Below are 20,408 nucleotides of genomic sequence, written 5' to 3'. Positions count from 1 at the left end.
GCTATGCCAATTTAGCCAGTACTGGGGCAGTTTGTGGATTGGGAAGGTTATCAACTCTCTGTGTCTTTTCCATTCTCCTTTTATTCTCGCATTAAGGATATCACAGAATCACAAAATGGCTGAGGTTGGAAGGGATCTCTGGAGTTCATCTGGTCCAACCCACCTGCTCAAGCAGGGCAACCTAGAGCCTGTTGCCCAAGACCATATCTAGATGGCTTTTGAATAACTCCGAGGATGGAGACTCCACAACCTCTCTGGGCAACCTGTGCCAGTGCTCAGTCACCCTCACCGTAGAAGAGTGTTTCCTGATGCTCAGGGGGAACCTCCTGTGTTTCAGGTTGTGCCCATTGCCTCTGGTCCTGTCACTGGGCACCACTGGAAAGAGCCTGGCTCCCTCCTCTTTGCACCCTCCCTTCAGGTATTTCTAGACATAGATAAAATCCCCCCGAGCCTTCTCTTCTCCAGGCTGAGCAGTCCTAACTCTCTCAGCCTTTCCTGACATGTGAGGTGCTTGACAGCCTTAATCATCTTCATGACCCTTTGCTGGACTCCCTCCAGTATGTCCATGTGTGTCTCGTACTGAGGAGCCCAGAACTGGACACAGCACTTTAGGTAAGGACCTCACCAGTGCTGAGCAGAGGGGAAGGATCACCTCCCTCGACCTGCTGGCAACACTCTGTCTAATGCAACCCAGGATACCATTGGCCTTTTTTGCAGCAAGGGCACATTGCTGGCTCATGGTCAACCTGGTGTCTACCAGGACCCCCAGGTCCTTTTCTGCAAAGCTGCTCTCCGGCTGGGCAGACCCCAGCCTGTACTGGTGCATGGGGTTGTTCCTCCCCAGGTGCAGGACTTTGCACTTCCCTTTGTTGAACTTCATGAGGTTGTATACTGGGATAGAAAAGAATCTGACGTTTTATTTTTCCTACTACTGGAAACTTTACTTTTCTAAGAGCTTTGAAAAAAGACCTTGCATTAAAATAGACAAATATATAAAAATATATAATATATTTTATGAGGGGAAAGATAATTTTTTTCTAATTCTTAGATGCCAAAAATGTATTTCAATTTATTTTGTTTGTGTCTATTTTCTTCTAGTGTGTTTTTTTTAGGATAAAAACAAATGAGAATTGTAGTTTTGCTGTGTATGAATACTGATCAACCAGTTGGTAAGTATTCACCTTACTGAAGCCATGCTAGCTTTTCCCAGGCAGGCCATATTTCTCAAGGTATCCACTAATTCTACACTTGGTTCGCACTTGTACTAATATCCCCAGTAAAGAAGTCAGACTTAGAGGTGTCTTGGTCCCACTGGATCTTTTAAAAAATGTCTGATACCACATTTGCTACACTCTAGTCCTCAGGTACCATGGGAGTCTTAAGCCAGAAGTTAGCACTGTTATTAATTTAGCTGTTTCATCCTTGAGATCTCTTAGAGCTCTTGGGGGCACACGATCCAGGCCTGGTGGTGTTTTTAGTGTTCATTTTGTCGGTTTGTTCCACAGCCCTTCCTACAATTGCTTTGGTTTCAGACAGTACCTTTGCTGAGCCTACTCCAAGAAGGAGGTTACGGAGGGGGAATTTCTCTTATTTCCACAGTGAATGTCAAGGCAAAGAATTTGTGTAGCATTAAATCCTGATCATCAGCTGTCCCTACTAAAAGTGTGTGAGTTTCTTCTCCTGATGTGTTTGAGGGATTTAGTATTAGTTTATATTTTATTTTTAGTTATTAGCTTCAAATTGTGGTTTAGTCTGCCTTATTTTTTTCATTTGATATGCCTGAGTTTCTGTTATCCCCTTTATTATATTAATTTGAATATGCATGATTTCAGTAATTTGAAAGATGTTTTCCTGTTTCTAGAAAACTCCTTTTCTTGCCATTCTGTCTTGTTTTCATTCTTATTTAAGCCTTTCTTATTGCAATGCAATATGCACATCACCTGTAAGAATTTAATTTTCTTAGCTCCTCCTTTCAGCCCCCCTTTTCACAGGCTCCCTCGTTTTTATATAGTTCTGTTTCTTCATGACTTCATAAAATAGTGCATGAACTGGAAGTATTGTTTTGCATGTGGAATCTTTTTCTTCTTAGTAGAAAGTATATGAGGCCACAAATTATTTGTGTTCCCATAGCACCAATTCCTGTATGCTAAAACCAACATGTTTCAACAGAAAAGGACTGGACTACTTCTTGAGTGGTAGTTGTATCAGTCATGATGGATAATGATGGTCCAGATGTGATCTCCAGCTCAGGAAGTCATTACTTAATTGCTGGAAACTGAGATGGTATACCAAGGGAAATATTACCCTTTATGCATTCTCCATCTCATATATACTTCCCTAAGCATAGCAATCACTATCCAAGACAGGATATTGAGGCAAATGGCTTTTTCGATATAACTCCATATGCTTGTTTTTATAAAAAGTAAATCTGTTAAGAAGGAAATGCTTCATGGAGTGAGTAGATTTCCCCAGAACTTTATTTCATAGGAAAACAGTGGAAAAAGTTCTGACGTTTTTTAATTATTCATTCTAAACCTACTTTAAATTTAAAAGTATCTATTAATTAAAAAAACCCAAACAAAACAAAAATGAAGTGAAACAATTCTGTTGTAACATAAATTTTCTCCTGATCAAAAAATATTTTCCTCACAGTATCTTAAAGTATATTCCTTTCAGAAATGTGTCACAATGGTCAGCGTTGATCCCTTCAGAGAATCACAGACCTTGCAACCTTGAAAAACTTTCACAAATTAAAACATCCAAAGCCTTGAAAATATAAACAGTCTCAAAAATGTACAAAATATGAAGTCCTTCCTGGCATATGAGAAGACATTTGGTTATACTGAAATGAAAGGTTATTGCCTTTGGTGTTTTCTTGCAGTTTCTATTGTAAAAAACATTAGGGCAAAAACAGATGAAGAAATGCAAATTTAAAAGTAAGCTGCAACCAGGGTGTAAGTCAAAATGTTTTTGTCCTCTATTACGTGCTTCCCAGTCACACTCTACTAAGCTTCATCATAGCTTGATTTCGCCTTTGTATCTGAGTTATGGTTCTTCCCTTGAAGGAGCCTGGTTACCTCACCCAGCTTTCATCCTGTTAGCAACAGACATAGGCGTTTTTTTTTTTTCTTTGGAAAAGCATTTGATTATAAATGTGAACTGACCTTGAAGCTATTTGATGGTGATCAGTTTGGAGGAACACACACAGTTTGCTGTGATTGCGGGCTGTTTCTGATGGTCTGCTCATACAACCTTCTCCACTGGTCATTCCAGTGAATTTGGGATGGCCTGTTTATTCGACCTATTGTGGAATGTAAAAATTCTGAATTACATAGTAAATTTTAATTATTGATATGTTTATCAATGCATTCCTAACTGCTTCAGAAGACGTCTTGTTCTCCTTGCTGTTTTATTAACCACAGAGTTATACTGACTTTACTAAATGTAAGTAAATATTATAATTTTAATAAATAACTTCATATTTCACAACATTCATATGTATATCCTAGTTACAAATGTATTAAATCTTATGAAGAGAAGCAGAAATTTGATCATTCTTAAAAAGCGTTACCTGACTTCAAACAGAGTAGCATAACAGAGACAAAAACTGACTTTAAATTAAAATACAATGCTGTGCAGTGAAAGTTTGAAACCAAATCAATTTTATTATGTCCAGTGAACACTTAAGTTGCAGGAAAGGCTCAGTACTTTTACTGAAAGAGCTCTCATCTTAAACTACTGGGAAACAAATAAATATTCATATTTATGCTTGGCCTGTACTGGGGGACTTGCGCATATCCCTGCTAGGAAAATTACTAGGTTTAATTTGTATGAGGCTTTCCCTGCAAGAGAAGGGATAACATTGGTAATTTTATAACCAGGCCTGTAGTAATAACTTGAGTGCAGATACCCAAAGCAACATGCATATTTCAGAATGCACAGTGCTGAGTTAGTTTTCCTTCTGGGATCCAGCCTTGCTTAAAAGGAAGGCTTTTTTCAAAGAAATCAATTTACTTTGGTAAAAATTCTCAGCAGTACTGGATTTTTACCTCTCTTTTTGTCAGGATGTGAAGCCTGCCTTTATATCTTTCCACATTTTCTGTGAAGCCTTCAGCCAGCTCTGCTGGTTTGGCTATAAAGCTGTTACCCAGCTGTCATCTTATACAGTGATTTTTTTAATAGCTCTGATATCTTGTGTTAAGTCTGCTTAGGCTTGCAAGAAATACGTGTTCTGCTTTGGATGTGCTCAAGCGCACAGGAGAGTTGTTAGAGCAGTCACTCCATACTAGCTATCATCATATCTGTTAAATTGATGGTTTCCCTTGCAGTCATGAGACAAAAAAGTGCAACATTTAAAGTGCCACCTGTTTATTGACTCCTAAGTCCTGCAACTTGCCTAGTTCTTAATCCTTCTTTCTTTTTCCTTTTTCTCTACTGTTTCTGCTTGGGCCCATCTCCCTCCTCTGCCCTTGCTCAAGCATGCACATTGCTGCACAGGAGGCCATGCTGTTACCTCCATGTCATAGACCCAAAGAAACAAAGTTTCTCCTTGTTGTCTCCCTTTTTTTGGACTTAAAATCAGTGCTCCCAAGATTTTCCCTCTCATGGCAAGGGATGAATCATAGGTTTAAAAAAACCAAAGACTCACATTCTCACATAACTGCAGTAACAAAGGCTTTAAGAAAAGATAAAAAAAGAAATAGTAAAATACTCATATTAAACTGAAAACACAGCTGTAATATGACAATAGCATTTTACTTGCTGAAAGGAAAAAAAAATCTTTTTTTAAGAAAATATAAAAATTATTGTTAAAATGGGACCTTTCCTATAAAGAAAAATCTATTACATTACAATGGCCATTTCTAATTTTGGGAACCTTTGTTTAAAAATATTGTTTACTTCTAGTTTCTTACTCCTTCTACACAAGGGCAAGTTTTTTTATGTCCCCAAAATACAATAATTTCTAAATGTAATAATTTTAACATATACATAATGCCTTAAAAGACACTGACAAAACATATTTAGGTATACACGGATTCAATTTCATACCAAATTTTAAATGCAGAATCTAGTTCAGCCAACTCATTAAGCACACACTTTGCTTGAAGCCAGGGATAACTCCACTGACCTTAACAATCCTATTAGCAGGTTTACCTCAATTTTAAACCCACAAATATCTCATTAAAATAAATGACATGACTATATAGACTTTTAACTCACAGCCCAGGCAGATATACATGATTAATCTTTGCTGGGTCAAGGCCACAGTATTCACTGTCTGAAAACTTTATCACTTATGTGTGATAAGGTATACAATTAAGTATAATTACAGGTTCTCATGTCTGGACCAATTTAAAAAAAAATTCTTGCTTTGGAGAAGTTTTGAAATTATCTATTTAGCTTGAACAAAGAATATAGTTTCTTTTCTCATCCTGCACCCAGCACAAAATCCTCCCTTCATCAGACATTGACCTGGATTCTTCCCCTCTCCTATTTCCCTTCTCAGAGATTAATAGATCTTTTATAGTTGCAACAGCTAGCAATTTGAAAATTGGAAGAAAGATATTGTAATGATTTTAGAGAAAATATTCATTTATGTTTCAGAACTTCCAGAACATATATTCCATACCTTGCAGTGGGAGTATATTCACAGATTTGAAATCTACAGCCTTTCAATGACTCTTGCTAGTCACTTATTGCAGTCATAAATTTTGTAACATCAGATAAAATATTTCTAGGTGGGTTCTCAAAGAGGAACTCAATAGTTTAATGTGCTGTGCAGCTTATATAAAGCACTGTGCTAACAAACTGACAGAATTTTCTAATTAAATGTAGTACAAGTTGTTTAATGCAGTGGTTAGTAAATCTATGTTACTGACTCAGGAGCAAGGCACACTAGATTATACATGATGATCACTGGAAATTAAAACAGAATATATATAAGTTTAACGATCAAACAACAGATGATTAAATGTAGGCTTAATTCACATTTTGAACCCACAGATTGTTTAAAAGCCCTTTTTAAAAATATGAAAATGTAGGTAGGAAGTGTAGTATTGTTTTTAGCAGAATATGTGCTTTTTAATGTGATGCTTCTGAGGTGAGCTTAGTCATTAAAAAAGCCCTGTAAAGCTCCAATCACAGGAACTGTGAATGAAATGCAGTCCACAGCTCAGGAGACTGCAGTGAAGAGGGAGCCATCATCTGCGCTATATGACAGACAGGTGCCACGGATTGTTACCCAGCTATTTATTCCTTTACTAAGAAGCTCCTTTAACATAGAAACAACCAGGTAGAAAACTTCTGAGTATTAGAGCTGCAAGAGAGATGGTTATTTGGTCTAGAGGTGTCCAAATAATTAATAGGAGAGGTGGGAATTGTTAGTAGTTATTGTTACTTTGTGGACAACTGTCAGTAATAACTGATAACAATTCAATGGATTATCTATTCATTTACAGTATTGAAAGAATGCACATCTTAAATAGCATTCAAACCCAATCATTTTAGAAAGACTGCATAACAAAGCAAAGGGCTATTACATTTTAACAATGCAACATACCATTTAACCCTATGTAACTGAAAGTTAGTCAGGTTTTCTGCTGGATAGGAGAAGTGTGGTCTACAGAAGGTCATACTAATGGAAATGGTTATCTTGATTTTTTAATCAATGTGCATTAAAATAATGAAATGGAGTATGAATTTTAATGTGAACATATCTGGAGCAATGGTATGCATAACACAAATCTAGTCATAAAAGCTTAGGTTAGATGACTCTAATAACAAGACTGTTTCAAGGACCTTTTTGTCTGCAGAGGTTAGAGGTGTTTATAGTGACAGGGAAAGAAGCCAAGCAGGAGATTCTTCTGATGGATGAATTACTAATATTCTTTTCCTTATCCAAGGATGTTCAATAACCAACAAAGAAATTAAGTGATTAAATTAAACTGTCTTTACTTACTCTGTCATTACATTTCACTCAGGTTTGCACTATAACAACCCTGTGGTATGCCAAAACACCGAAGACACAGTAATGGATTGTGTATGTATATGAGTTTACACATGTTTATCTGTATGTTTAGGTGTGTTGACTGACATTTAACTCCCTTGCACTATCTGAAAAGAAATATTTGAAAAGTAAGGGTTTACTGAATAAGCTTAAATGCAGAATAACATCTACTCACAGATGGATAAACATTAGATTTACATAATATAAATGCAATCTAATGGCAAGTGTTAACTGATTTTTTTTTTTTTACTTGATCTGTTAACCAAAGTAATTGTTTATGTAACTAAATATTTTGAATGTTCTAGATTGACTCCCAAAGACTCTGGTGAGCTTTGGATCAGGTCTTCAAAAAATCCAGCATGTGAAATGACATTGACCTGTCCATTCATGGCATTTTTTATGCTATACCGTTGGAAAAAGTGTGTTCAGAAAAAAAGCTATGGACAGTGTATAGTGCAAGGTTCTTTCAATAACCTTTGAATTATTTATCTGGCTTTAAAAATCCAAGATGCTTATAATTAAATATTAAATATTAAGGTGCAATATTTTAGACTACAAGGAAATGGTAAAGATACATTAGTAGCTGAGATACCATCTTGTCACTGTTGCTAAATGTCCATTCTTGTCTGAACAACTTACATGTGCAGTTGACAGTAGGTTTTTCTCCTATAGAAACACTTTAATTTCTTAAGAAGCACCTCTGAACTATTTTACCATTACTTTTTAAATGTCTACATAAGGCTAAACTTGCTGTTATTGAAACTTTGAGTAGAAGCTATTCTGTCAGACAGGATAAGCTTTAAAAAACCAGCTACTGTTATTAGTATGCAGACAGCGTTTATACTATTTCTTGTACAGGCTAATCTGCAATTTTTAAACATCAGCACAGAAAAGGTAAGAAACCATGACAGCTATCCTTCACAAAGGGATAGATTTATTTTCCGCAGATAAAATGTGTTTAATTAATGAAGGAATGTAGAGTAAGCAATAATTAAGAATTAAAATTATGAAAAAATACTGAACAATAATTCATGGCATATTAAACATATCCATAATTAAATATTTCAGTTTAATGTGATATGTTATAGGAAAGAACATTAGTTATAACACAGTCTTGGCCATGTACTGTGAAAAACTAATATTCTGAGACCAGGAAAATGATTGTTGCTAATCTATTTGCAAAAGCAAATGTGAACTGTCCCTAGATTTCTTTTCACACAAGTATTCTCTATATTCTTTTGAGAAAAATGACTGTGAGGCTAAATGCTGTGTAAGTGTTTTGCCTGTGCTATGCCAGTAGTAGATGATAACCCCCACTTCTATTAAGTGAAGGTACACAGAAAGATAGATGAATATGCCGGTTTTATGCTGTACCAATCAGGATGACACAAATCTACTTGTGCTTGGATCAATCTCACTGTTTGGTCAAATAATTGATTTTAAGTAACATTACTTGAAAGCTTATCTCCTGCTGAGTGACATGACCTCATGAGTCTTGAGTAGGTTATTATGCAGACAGTTAATAAATAAACAAGCAGAGAAGTTCCTTGAGACAGGACTTCTGCTGGACCCCAGGTGTTTCAAAGGAGGTTAAACACACCTTCTCGATGCAGACTCTGCCTTCAAAATCTTGAGAGTGCTGCTGGCTGGAAGCTGAAAGGAGGCAGACCTTGCTGTGCATGCCTTGCCTTTCTACTTTTCCCCAACTGTATCCTCTGGATGGCTCTTTGCTCTCATTCAGCTCAGTATTTCTTCAGTTTTTATGTATTTGCTTAGTCACGTGTAAGTGGGTAAGACTTTTTCACACACATAACAAGATTTCTGTAACCAAGAGGACAGCTACAGAAACAGGAATTGACCTCAGATAAGTTTTCACCAGGCAGTTGTGCCAGGGTTTTCTATGCAGAATGACTTAGACCCTGTGTGAGTGTCACCAAGCATGCACATTTCTGTCCAGGCAGCTTAGGATAAGTTCCCTTCATCTGAGAAAGTGGAAAGAAGAAAATATTGGATGCTACCAGATGAAAGAAATTTCTTGATCAGTTCATTACCAGAAAGCCTTGGAGGGTCTTGAAATTTTTTTGCTACAAAAGGTCCATGAGGCAAATGGCTGATTTGAGTCTCTCATGGAAGGAAATCCTGGGTAAGGTGGAGCTGGAACAATACAAAAGATCCAGCTGGTTTTGTAGTCTAGTGTTTCAGAGGAGGTGACAACTGGTGAAGGTGTCATGTTGAAACCACTTGTTAATGTAGTAACACAGCTTAAAATAGTCTCCACAATCACAGTAAACTCAAGAAGTCCTTTGGCACAACCTTCTTACTGGAAATTGTTGGCAAATAGCATTGAGCAATGATAAGATGATGAAGGGGTAATACTGAGGCAGTCTTGATAAATCATGTGACTTGATTGCTTCAGTCTCTTGCTCACCAAAGTAAAAGAATAGCCTTTCCTTGTATTAACTGATAGTTGGTTCATTTCTGAAATGAAACACTTGAAAACATAATTGCAGAATAGTCCCATAAAGAATTTAATAGCTTCTGTTAAAAGCAGAAATTTTACCCTCTGTTCAGGGTAAAACACTGTTATACTGCAAAGACCTCTGCAATAACAGAATGTGAAATGAAAGCTGAAACTAGCATTTATAAGCTATAAAACTTACACTGTTTGTAATATATGAATTGCCTTGTAATTCCATGAAAATAATGTATATTAATTTGCTAGGAAATACTGGGACAATCTTCTACATATGCTTTTACATGATAATATTTCTACCAAACTTATTTAGTCATTACCATTATATGATCCATCTTGCAGTTAATCATTTTAATTATATGTGGATACATGGTCATTTAATGTAAAATAGTTTTAACAGCAAGCAGTTCTTTAGCTCAGAAGTGTTTCAGTCTCTGCATTTAACAGCAAGCTTTTCTATGAAGCATAAAGATGCTCTTAGGGAGAATGTCTATATGTAAGGTTTAGTTTCTGTTCAGCACAGTCCTGTAACATCCCCACTCTTCTTTCCAGGGCCCAGACACAACATGAGACAGTCCTGCTCTCTCTCAGGGTGAAACTGCAGACTTCCTTCCTGGTTTAATTTCGGAAGTTACACAGAACAACCTTGGCCTCCTGAGTGCTGCTGAACTCACCATACCAAATTTGTAATTTAAGCAATGTTTTACAAGTTTTAATTTTATATTGAAAACCTAAAATCTCTATTTTTAATAAAAAAGTCACATTGCAAGCAAAACAACATTTAAAACATGGCATTCAGAGACTTGCATCATGGCATATTTATTCCAGAAATTAATCTTTAGCAGAAGTTAGTGGGTTTTGGTTTAGATTCAACAAAGATTTTGCAGGGAGTATTACCCAGATTTCAGACTGGGAGTGAGGAAAGCAGCACGGTTCTGGGGAAGCTTCAACAAGAGACCTAACCAGAGTTGCATCCTGACACTCTAAAGAACATAATTTGCCTTTTGTTTTCCAGCTTCCCTGAGCTTCAGAAGGTAAGATATAGAGGCACTCCCTTCTGCCAGGGAGTTCTTGCAGCAGCATCTTAAAATCAGGATATCCCTGTGTTCTGCATGGGCTGCAGAAATAATTCTGAATGCCTCATTACCTTCCAGGAGAATAGAATCATAGAATCATTTAGGTCGGAAAAGACCTTCAAGATCATCGAGTCCAACCATCATCCATGCCCACTAAACCATGTTACTAAACCATGTTATGGAGTACCCCATCTACGCACTTTTTGAATACCTCCAGGGATGGTGACTCAACCACTTCCCTGGGCAGCCTATTCCAATGTCTGACAACCGCTCAGTAAAGAAATTTTTCCTAATATCCAATCTAAACATCCCTTGCCACAACTTGAGGCCATTTCCTCTCATTCTATCACCGGCCACCTGACAGAAGAGACCAGCACCCACCTCACTAGAGACCCCCTTCAGGCAGTTATAGAGAGCGATAAGGTCTCCCTTCAGCCTCCTTTTCTCCAAACTAAACAACCCCAGCTCCCTCAGCCACTCCCCATAAGACTTGTGCTCGAGGCCCCTCACCAGCTTTGTTGCCCTTCTCTGGACACGCTCCAGCACCAAAATGTCTTTCCTGTAGTGAGGGGCCTAAAACTGAACACAGTACTCGAGGTGCGGCCTCACCAGTGCCGAGTACAGGGGAACGATCACTTCCCTGCTCCGGCCGGCCACACTACTTCTGATACAAGCCAGGATGCCGTTGGCCTTCTTGGCCACCTGGGCACACTGCTGGCTCATATTCAGCCGGTGGTCAACCAGCACCCCCAGGTCTTTCTCTGCCGGGCAGCTTTCCAGCCACTCTTCCCCAAGCCTGTAGCGCTGCATGGGGTTGTTGTGACTGAAGTGCAGGACCTGACACTTGGCCCTGTTGAACCTCGTACAATTGGCCTCAGCCCATCAATCCAGCCTGTCCAGATCCCTCTGTAGAGCCTCCCTACCCTCAAGCAGATCAACCCTCCCTCCCAACTTGGTGTCATCTGCAAACTTGCTGAAGGTGCACTCAATCCCCTCATCCAAATCATTGATAAAGATACTAAACAGAACTGGCCCCAACATCGAGCCCTGGGGAACACCACTTGTGACCCACGTCCAAATGGCTTTCACCCCATTCACCATGACCCTCTGGGCTCCTCCATCCAGCCAGTTTTTCACCCAGCAAAGAGTAAACTTGTCCAAGCTATGTCCTCTATTAACAGAGCTCAGACAAAATCTATGTCTGCTGCCAAAAATTATCGCTTGCTTGTGGCAAATTCTCTGTGCTCCTCATTCTTCCACCACCTGTAAATCATGGGTACACAAGCCCTGTAAATATGAGCTATGCTAAATAATATCATAGCTAATAATAGCAGGGGTACTTTGGGTCCCAGAGAGGCAGGGGCTCAGGTTTATTCTCATCTTTGAGTGGCTGGTTGACTTGGCTCTTTTACTAGTGAATCAGTTCAAACATTGGCTAAATAAGGTCTGACCTCTTGCCCTCCCTCTCCCCTCTACCTTGGCTGCTGTGGTGGGTGCTCCCTCCTCACATGAATCATCTGTGGCCATAGAACCAGCGAGGTCAGCCCTGCCTCCATCCTTGCACTAAGCTCTTCTGGTATTGACACAGCTTGCACTGGCAGTGTGGGTTTTGCCAGGATAGCTTGTAGGGACTTCCCTGAATGAGGTAAGCTGAGTGAGAACTTAAGATTTTGCTGGTCTAAGTGGTGGACGCAATACCAGTAGGTTGAAGTAATATACCAGCAAAGATGTTTTACGCATAGACATGACCAATGTGAACCTTGCAGAAACAAGCAGAAGAGTACTAAAAGAAGAGGCTATGGGTAACATGGTTTGTTATTAATGCTGTAAGATAAAACCCAGGCCACGTCTAAAGCCTACTCTTCCTCCTCCTTTCTACAGTCAATCCTTTCCTTGCTGCCTGCACACTTAACAGCCCACATATTTAATGGTCTTGGACATAACACTAATGCTTTTTCCACCTGCCTTCCTGCTAGCCTGCTTTGCCCACGCTTGCATCCACAGCCCCACAGTAGTGCAGCTGCTATGATCGTTGTCTGTGTCCAAAGCCACCAGCGCTCATCGGAGTCAAGGAGGGAGACAAAAAAGGGTGAGAAACACTCTGAGTCCTGTTAAAGATGAGTTAGGGTTGAGTTTCTGTTGAGCAATGTGAGCATTACAAAATAGCTCTGTGATTAGCTATTTTATCTTAGCTTAATAGGACTTTGTGTTGCAAAATATCCTGCAGAGATCTCTTTCATTGCTCTTTGCATGTGTGCGTGGACTTACGGTCTCAGAGAAACATGTTAACACACACTTATATTCACATATAAGTACCTATATTTGGAAAACTTCTGACCTTTAATTTGGTACTTCTTTTGCTTTTTGCTTTCACTAAGGATCTTTCATGATGCTACAGTTAACTGAACACAGGACTAATTCAATCACCACTTTATTAACAAGAGTAATCATGAAAAAGTAGGCTGGCATTCTCAGTGAGCAACAATGAATTTCCTGATTTAACTTGCCATGCACTGTTTTATGACAAAGCTGATTGACATTCTTCTGGTTAACTATTTACTTAAATACTAGCTTTCTATCAGAGACTAAACAATGTATAATCCCTACAGAAACCTGAGCTGCTTATATTAAAGTCAGATGTGATGTAAAATGGAGAGTTTCTGTTATTCTTGGCTCAGTAATATGCAATTATGGTAATTTCCACCAGCATACTCAGTGCCTGTGCTTTTGTGACAAAACAGAAGAGGCCTTTGCTTGGCTGTTTCTCTTCCATTAGTGACAGAATGACTTAACCACATTAACGCAGGCTAGAGACTTTCTGTCTCAGAGATGGCTTCGCCTGCACTTGAGAGAGAGAGGAAATGTATGGAGGGGTTTTATAAGCAAAGTGCTTTATTATGCACTGAGGCACATAGGTATGTGAACACAGAGGTTGTTATTCCTCCCAAGTGGCCAACGTCTTCCTCACTTTAATGGCTAGCTCCAAGAAAGAGGTTGCTAAAATCCTGCTAATAGCTGCAGGTTCAGCTAAGTTTAGCTGTTTCTAATAGAGGCTCAGAAAGCACTGGCAGGAGCAACACACGGAACGGTAGCGTACTCTGTTGCCCCCTAGTTCGTTAAAAATTCCTATGAATGTCAGGAATGGGTGAAGGAGACAAAAAGGCTTTTACCAGAAACTCCAAAACTCTACTAAAAACAACAATGATTTGAAAAGTAATTAACAAAGATAATAACTGATTATAAAAATAATTTAAGTAACTTCTCCATTTCAAGTACATGACTAGATCTGTAGAAATAATGCTCTAGAATGAAAGCTAAGGGATTTTTTTTTTTTAATATTTCTATTCTTTACTATCAGCTTGGCAAAGAGAAAGAGTGAGAAATAAAGAAAAAACTTTGCTTTGCATGCTGGTGGAGAGGATGTTGGACTCCTACTCACGCTACAAACGTGTGAAGTAGGAGATGGAATACCATGTTCACAGGAAAAAAACAGGTCTTGCAATTTATATTTTCACTTAGCATAGAAAGTGAGAACAAACAAAATTAGAACAGAATTAAGCTTTTTTTCTTCACCTAAAAAGAAACAATATAAGCAACACAAGACGTGTAATTTCTTTGCCAGGCATGAGATTCTTATTACATTTGCCAGAATTATCTAAGTAATAATATTGTTTCTATTGTTGTAGGCATCGTTAAACAGAGAACCCACAGTTTGCCTGGAATACACATTTCCTGAGTCATAATCACCATTAACTTGAATTATAACTATCCATATCTCAGAGACTTCATTCATTATTACTGTTAATATTTTCTAGCACCTACTAATGATTTGCAACATAAATATTGTAGAAAGATGTTGTTCATTCCTCTAAACAATCAACAACAAAAATTGAATACTGGAATATACATAAGGCTAGAATTCACATTTACTAAGAAACTGACGTCTATTTCAGCAGACAATAATTAGTTTATGACACATAATCAAGTAGTTTACAACACTAATATACCACCCAGATGAGGGTGTAGTAAGTTCTGTACTCCGCAAAACAGCTGGTCACCCATGCCAAGATAGAAAATACAAGACTCAAGATGAACTGTTTGCGATGTCTGAACATTGACCTCCCTTGGGGCCTTGCAATATTTTCAAGTTCATGAAAATTATGTGATGGGCAATGGATTGACAAACCGGCAAGTGTTACTGGTTATTGCAAATAACCAAATCCTTGCTCTATAGTAGGGTAGTTAGTTACATAGATAGTGGTGAAACATTAACCACATTACCAAGGTATAATTTATAGATAATATGAATACTATTTAATTGCTTTGTGCATTTTAAAGAGCAGTGCTGCATACTATTTCTTGGTATTGTCACTGTGTGGAGTTGAGTGTAACCACACTGCAACTTTATGTTAAAAATAGCTGTTATTTATATTTCCCATCTCTAAGCACTGCCCTCTCAGAAAGCCTCCTTTTCACGGTGGATGTTTCTGATCATGACTCATCAGTTGGCTGAATAAAATCTAAACAGATAAAAGAAAAAATACTTTTATACAATTTAATGTCTATGAGAACCCACTAATTCTGTATATTTCTGCAAAGTTTGTGTAAGGCCTCTGTTATTAGGTTGATTCAGCTCAGAGGGATGCGATATTTTGCTTTTACAACTTGTATAATCCTTTGCCCTGCAATTGAAGATGCATTGTCCCCTGACTCACAACAAGTGATGAATTACAAGGTAGCGCTGCCAATTTTCCAATACACACAAGATGAGAGATATAAACAATCATTTCCTCACAACAGTAACATGAACTAAGCTGGGCTTAACAAAACCAAAGTAAAACCTGCAGATTAACAAAATTATTTTTTCTTACAGACTGTGATTCAATATCGCCTTTGGGTTCCATATTTGAAATTTTGGGTATAAAAAAATGCAGAATTCATTTCTATAAGCCACCAACCAACCAAGGCCAAGTCTGGATAGCATTAATCTACACATATGCACATGTATATACCTATATGCATGAACATGGACACATGCATAAGTTGTCAGTTTTATTAATGCTCCACATAGGATGATAACTCAGAGCTGTAATTTCTTAAGTCCTTGTGTACCTTCTCACAGTGATTTGGTTTTTTTAATTGTAGGTTTAAAATTCAACAGCTCTGTACCTTTAATCAGGAAGGCCTTCTCTTCCTTTTGCCCTGAGTTCGCCTTCTGCTAAAAACTCTAAGAAAGCTTAGAAATATTTCCCTTTTCCTCAGAGCCTTATTTCTGTATTATATTTCAAATATTGCTACAACAAAACTATCACTTAGCCCTATTTTTTGTGTGTCTTAGGGCTTTACTTTAATTACTATGATAGTCAGAGGCTTCAGGACTGCTTTGTAAACCTTCTGTCTTCACCACTGTTTCCTTCAACACCTGCAGGACTTCATGGTTTGTGGAACCAAAAATTCAAATTACCCTGTAAACTGGGACACACATAAAAAAAGGACACCTTGTAGATCAGTAGGGGAAGAGCTACAGATATGCACAAATATAGCTATATGCAAAAATGCAGAAATGCTGATGCCTGCACACGCAAACCTTGGAAAAATTCCACCCCATTCGTGTCTTCCTCTCTCTGCCTCTCTTTGTATGTTTTTTGGAGTAGCAAATGTGACCTTTTTTCGCTACGTTTGACCCTGAATTATCTCTGTGAGTATCTATGAAAGGGTGTAATCCTTCTTCATTATTATACATAGGCATCTCCATGTTATCCAAGGCTTCTTTTCCCAGCTTAACAACGCTGAAATCTCCATGAAGAATAGGGTTTCTCACAAGGAGAAGAGCAGAAAACTGACTCACAAGTCAGAGTGAAGGTGAGCTTTGAAAGTGACCTAAAGAACAAGACCGAAACTAGTAAGGAGATTTGAAGAACAAGCCATACCATTGCAGGCTAGTAGGAAGCAAAGATTTTTGGCTATGATGCTTTGGTTGGTCTGAAAAGAAGACTGCAGAATAAGGAACTGAAAGAACAGATTACAGCAGGTGTGAGAAGAAGTGATTAACCGTGTAGGAGAGTGGTGACAACAAAGGGGAGACTGATGGGATCTGGTGAAAAGGGCATTTTAGAGGAGGTGAAGAGAGAAGAGTTGGAAAAAATCCACAAAATCAGGCAATCTAATAACAAAGAAGCAGTAATAGCGTAAGGGGATAAAGAAAAGAAGGGAAAAGAGATAATTATTTAAGCTATCTTTCCATTTTAAGCAGGCCATGATGATAAAATCTACCAAAACCCTTGCAAAATACAAAATTGATTCAAATTTGGGAGTTTGGAAGTATTCTATTCCCTTCACACTTACAAAATAAGCAACATCACACAGTGGGAAGATAGGTAGGCAATGTCAGAACAGACTACCCAGGCAAAAAGTGACATGAAAGCCGTATGTCTTCTGAACCATGAAGCAGAGATGCGGATGAGCAGTAGGAAATTCATATGCCAGTGCACAGTGGGGTGTCTTACAAAAAAGATCTTTTCATAGCTCACCGTGCATGCAAAAATGAGGAGGAGGAGACAAGATATCGTATGTGCCAGTGACTTATTGAGTAAATGCTGATAGGAAGGTAGGATTTGAACATGTTTGCCTTCTGTACATGCAAATTGTCATAGCACCAGCAGATGTCTGGGTCAGCTTTTTTAGTGACTCTCATTATCAGGCTAATTTTCATGAAGCAACAATTTTTGGCTAGGATGTTCTTGCTAAGGTGAAAAGAAGAGAGCAAAATAAGGGGCTGAAAGCAGCCATCTGAGAGATGAAAAGGATACTGCCAGGAGATTTGTGTTTTGGAAGGCTTCCCCTTCCAGCAAAGCTGTTTTACCTAAATCTTGTTTGCAAGCTGTCTGCAGGCTCAAACTGAGATCTAGAAGCTGCTATTCATGCCAGAAAGGCGATGTACGAAAACCACCACCATTCTGAAATTCTGAATGTGCAAGATAACAAATGATAACAAAGCATTAAGAGTTGATACTATCACTGTACCCTGTAATATCCAGTAAAGTTGGCTGCACATGTACTGATAAGGTAAGCAGGAGCAAAGTATGGGTGCAAGCGTTGTCCCACAGTCATCTATACGTATAGACTGCCAATGCCAAGTTGCCTTCATCCTGGACATAATTTATGAGTAGCCTGGGCCAGGGACTTTTCTGAACAAGCATTCTGGATGAGGTCATGGGATCTGTGCGGAGGGTGATGGTTCACTGTTGCGCTCCACAACTCTTCAGGGCCAAGGTCTGCTTTTGCTGCTCCAGCTGTGGGAGAAAGGACAAAGAGAGAGTGGAAACATCCCTCTCCTCCTGAATCTGTTTAAACAAGTATGATTCATTTACTCTTGGAAACGAAGTTTTCTCTTAAACTAGAGCTGCAAACAACTACTTCCCTAAACTGAAACCTCTAAGTTGTATAATGCTTACATTTAGGCATTTGCAAAATTACTAAATTCACAACATTAATGCTAATATCTGAGTGGGTACAAAAGTTTATTCTTTATAGAGGTAAGACAAAATGGGTATGATGATTGATGCATTTCAGCATTTTACATGTTCATGATGAATACCCTTCCTAGTCAACAAAAAAATGCTAATAACTGCATCAGTAAAGCTAAAGTTGGAGGCGGTATTGTGCATAGTTTTCTAGATATTCTCAATTTTTACCTAGAAAAAGTTTTTAAGTTTTGCATTTAACTCCAACGCTCGTTAAAAAAAAGTTATTTCAGTAAACGGCATCTGTAAAATCTTCCAAGTAAAAATGATCAAGGTAACAATACTGTTTGAAATTCACATACATTCACTTTTCCCGTCTCAGGTAAACAGCCAGAGAAAAGAGCCTTTATTTATAGTCAGCAATGACATTTGAACTAATTATAACTACCTTTATGTACTTTTTTTCACCCAAACTTCCACAGATCCAAGGGACTTTTGCATAAGAAGAAAAAGAAGAGATTTCTCAGAAGCTGAGCTCTGTAACTACTTCCACCCATGACTTCAACATAATACTACCAACAAACAATGTCGTAATCAGCCAGGATCATTCCTCAATTCTCTGCAAAAACACTATCATGTTTGTTTACATGTTCAGGCAGTTTTGGTGCATGTCTTGTTTTATTGGCAGTTCTGAAAAGGGCACATTCTTTAGTGATGACACATTCTTGGATTCCTCCCCAAAAGTGCATCAGACTGCACAGGATGTGTTGTTCTCTGCTCTGTAACACATAGACAGTAAATTAACTACTATCAGCCAGATGACAGACAACTAAATTGAACATTTTCATATAGTCTTCTTTAATTGGTTATATTTCTTGATACCTATCTTTTCTGATATTGCTCCCATATCAGATGTGAGATTAAGCCTGTCAGAACAATGGGGGAAATTATTATAGATAGCAAAGACACTCCATCAGTGGTAGGCACTTTTCAAACTAATGCCCTATAGTGTGTATTACACACATCCACAAGCCCTCATTTCATGGTTCTACAAGTGTAATTTATTGTATTAAAAAAAAAGATTCACAGCTTTCTCAAGCATGCCAGCAATTGCTCTGAGTCCTTGAGGCGCCTAAAACAATTGTGTCTTGAAGTGTAATATTTTTATGAATGCACAGAAAATTTGAGAGCACACTTAGGGGGGCTGTGGATGCGTTTTTAGAAGGATTTTATGACTTTTCAATTCAGTACAATTGGATTCCTTATAAAAAATGAATTTCAATATGTACCTCAAGCTGAAAATCCTAAATGCACAGAGTATAATTTAGGAAAATTATCCTTTCAATCAAATTAATAAGTAAGGAAATCCAATAGTCAGAAAAATGCCAAATTCAGTCATTCACTGAAGACTGAATGATATTTTCAGTGCATGTCTCCCAGCTATTAGCTTACTAAAAAAAATCATATACTCCAGTAACATGCACTAGACTTTTACATAGAAGTCTGTCTAAGAATTTACAAATGTCACGGGAATTTTCTTATTACTACTGTAATTCAAGATGTAGCTATGTCACCTGTCATGAAAAGCACAATGCTGGAGCAGAATCCTATGTCATGAATATGTGTTAATATATAAAAGTCTCTGTCCTGCTCTTTCAGAACATATTGGTGTTATGTTTTATAGCAATACTAATACATGCTGTCTACACGGCTGAAAGATAAAAAAAAAAAAAATACGACTCATTACTGCATCAGAAATGGGATCTGCTGCAAAATCCAAGTAAGCAGAGATGTTATGGCAATTAATTAGACTAAGGAAGCCTGTTATTGTTACAAACAATTATTTCTGGGTAAAAAGGAGTTTGTTGAATTACCACGTATGACAGTAGTTTACTACTTGGTTTACAAAGGCGCTTTATCTGCAGGATAGGTAGCAATAGTTTGTGGTAGAAGATAACTGTATCATGAAAAAGTTTGTACCTTATGTAATATATTTTTGGGTTGTCTGAGACATGCCCAGGAATCACATGAAGTTTTGGAGAGGCCAGTCCTTGTACCGATAAGAGCTGGTAGGAAAGCATCACAGAGTCTAAGGCAAGGACTCCATAGACCAGAAAGTTGCATTTTTACATAATGAATATTTAATACAGCTTTATACAAAGTCATTTAACATAGCATATATTAGATCAAAAGTATACAGACTTTCTATCTCCATGTTGTGATCTCCATCTCTTATTAAAATACTTGCTTTCTTATTTCTGCACCCTCTTGTTTTATTTTATGTTCATGACAACATAAAATGGTAACTTTCATCAAATTATCTTTGCCTATAGTTTATGGTATTTGTGTCCTACATGGCCAAGTATATATATGCCTGCTTGATGGGTGAG

Source organism: Aquila chrysaetos, chromosome 4 (genome assembly GCF_900496995.4).
Source record: "Aquila chrysaetos chrysaetos chromosome 4, bAquChr1.4, whole genome shotgun sequence".
In the NCBI taxonomy this organism is placed as follows: domain Eukaryota; kingdom Metazoa; phylum Chordata; class Aves; order Accipitriformes; family Accipitridae; genus Aquila; species Aquila chrysaetos.
This window is presented reverse-complemented; position numbering follows the sequence as displayed.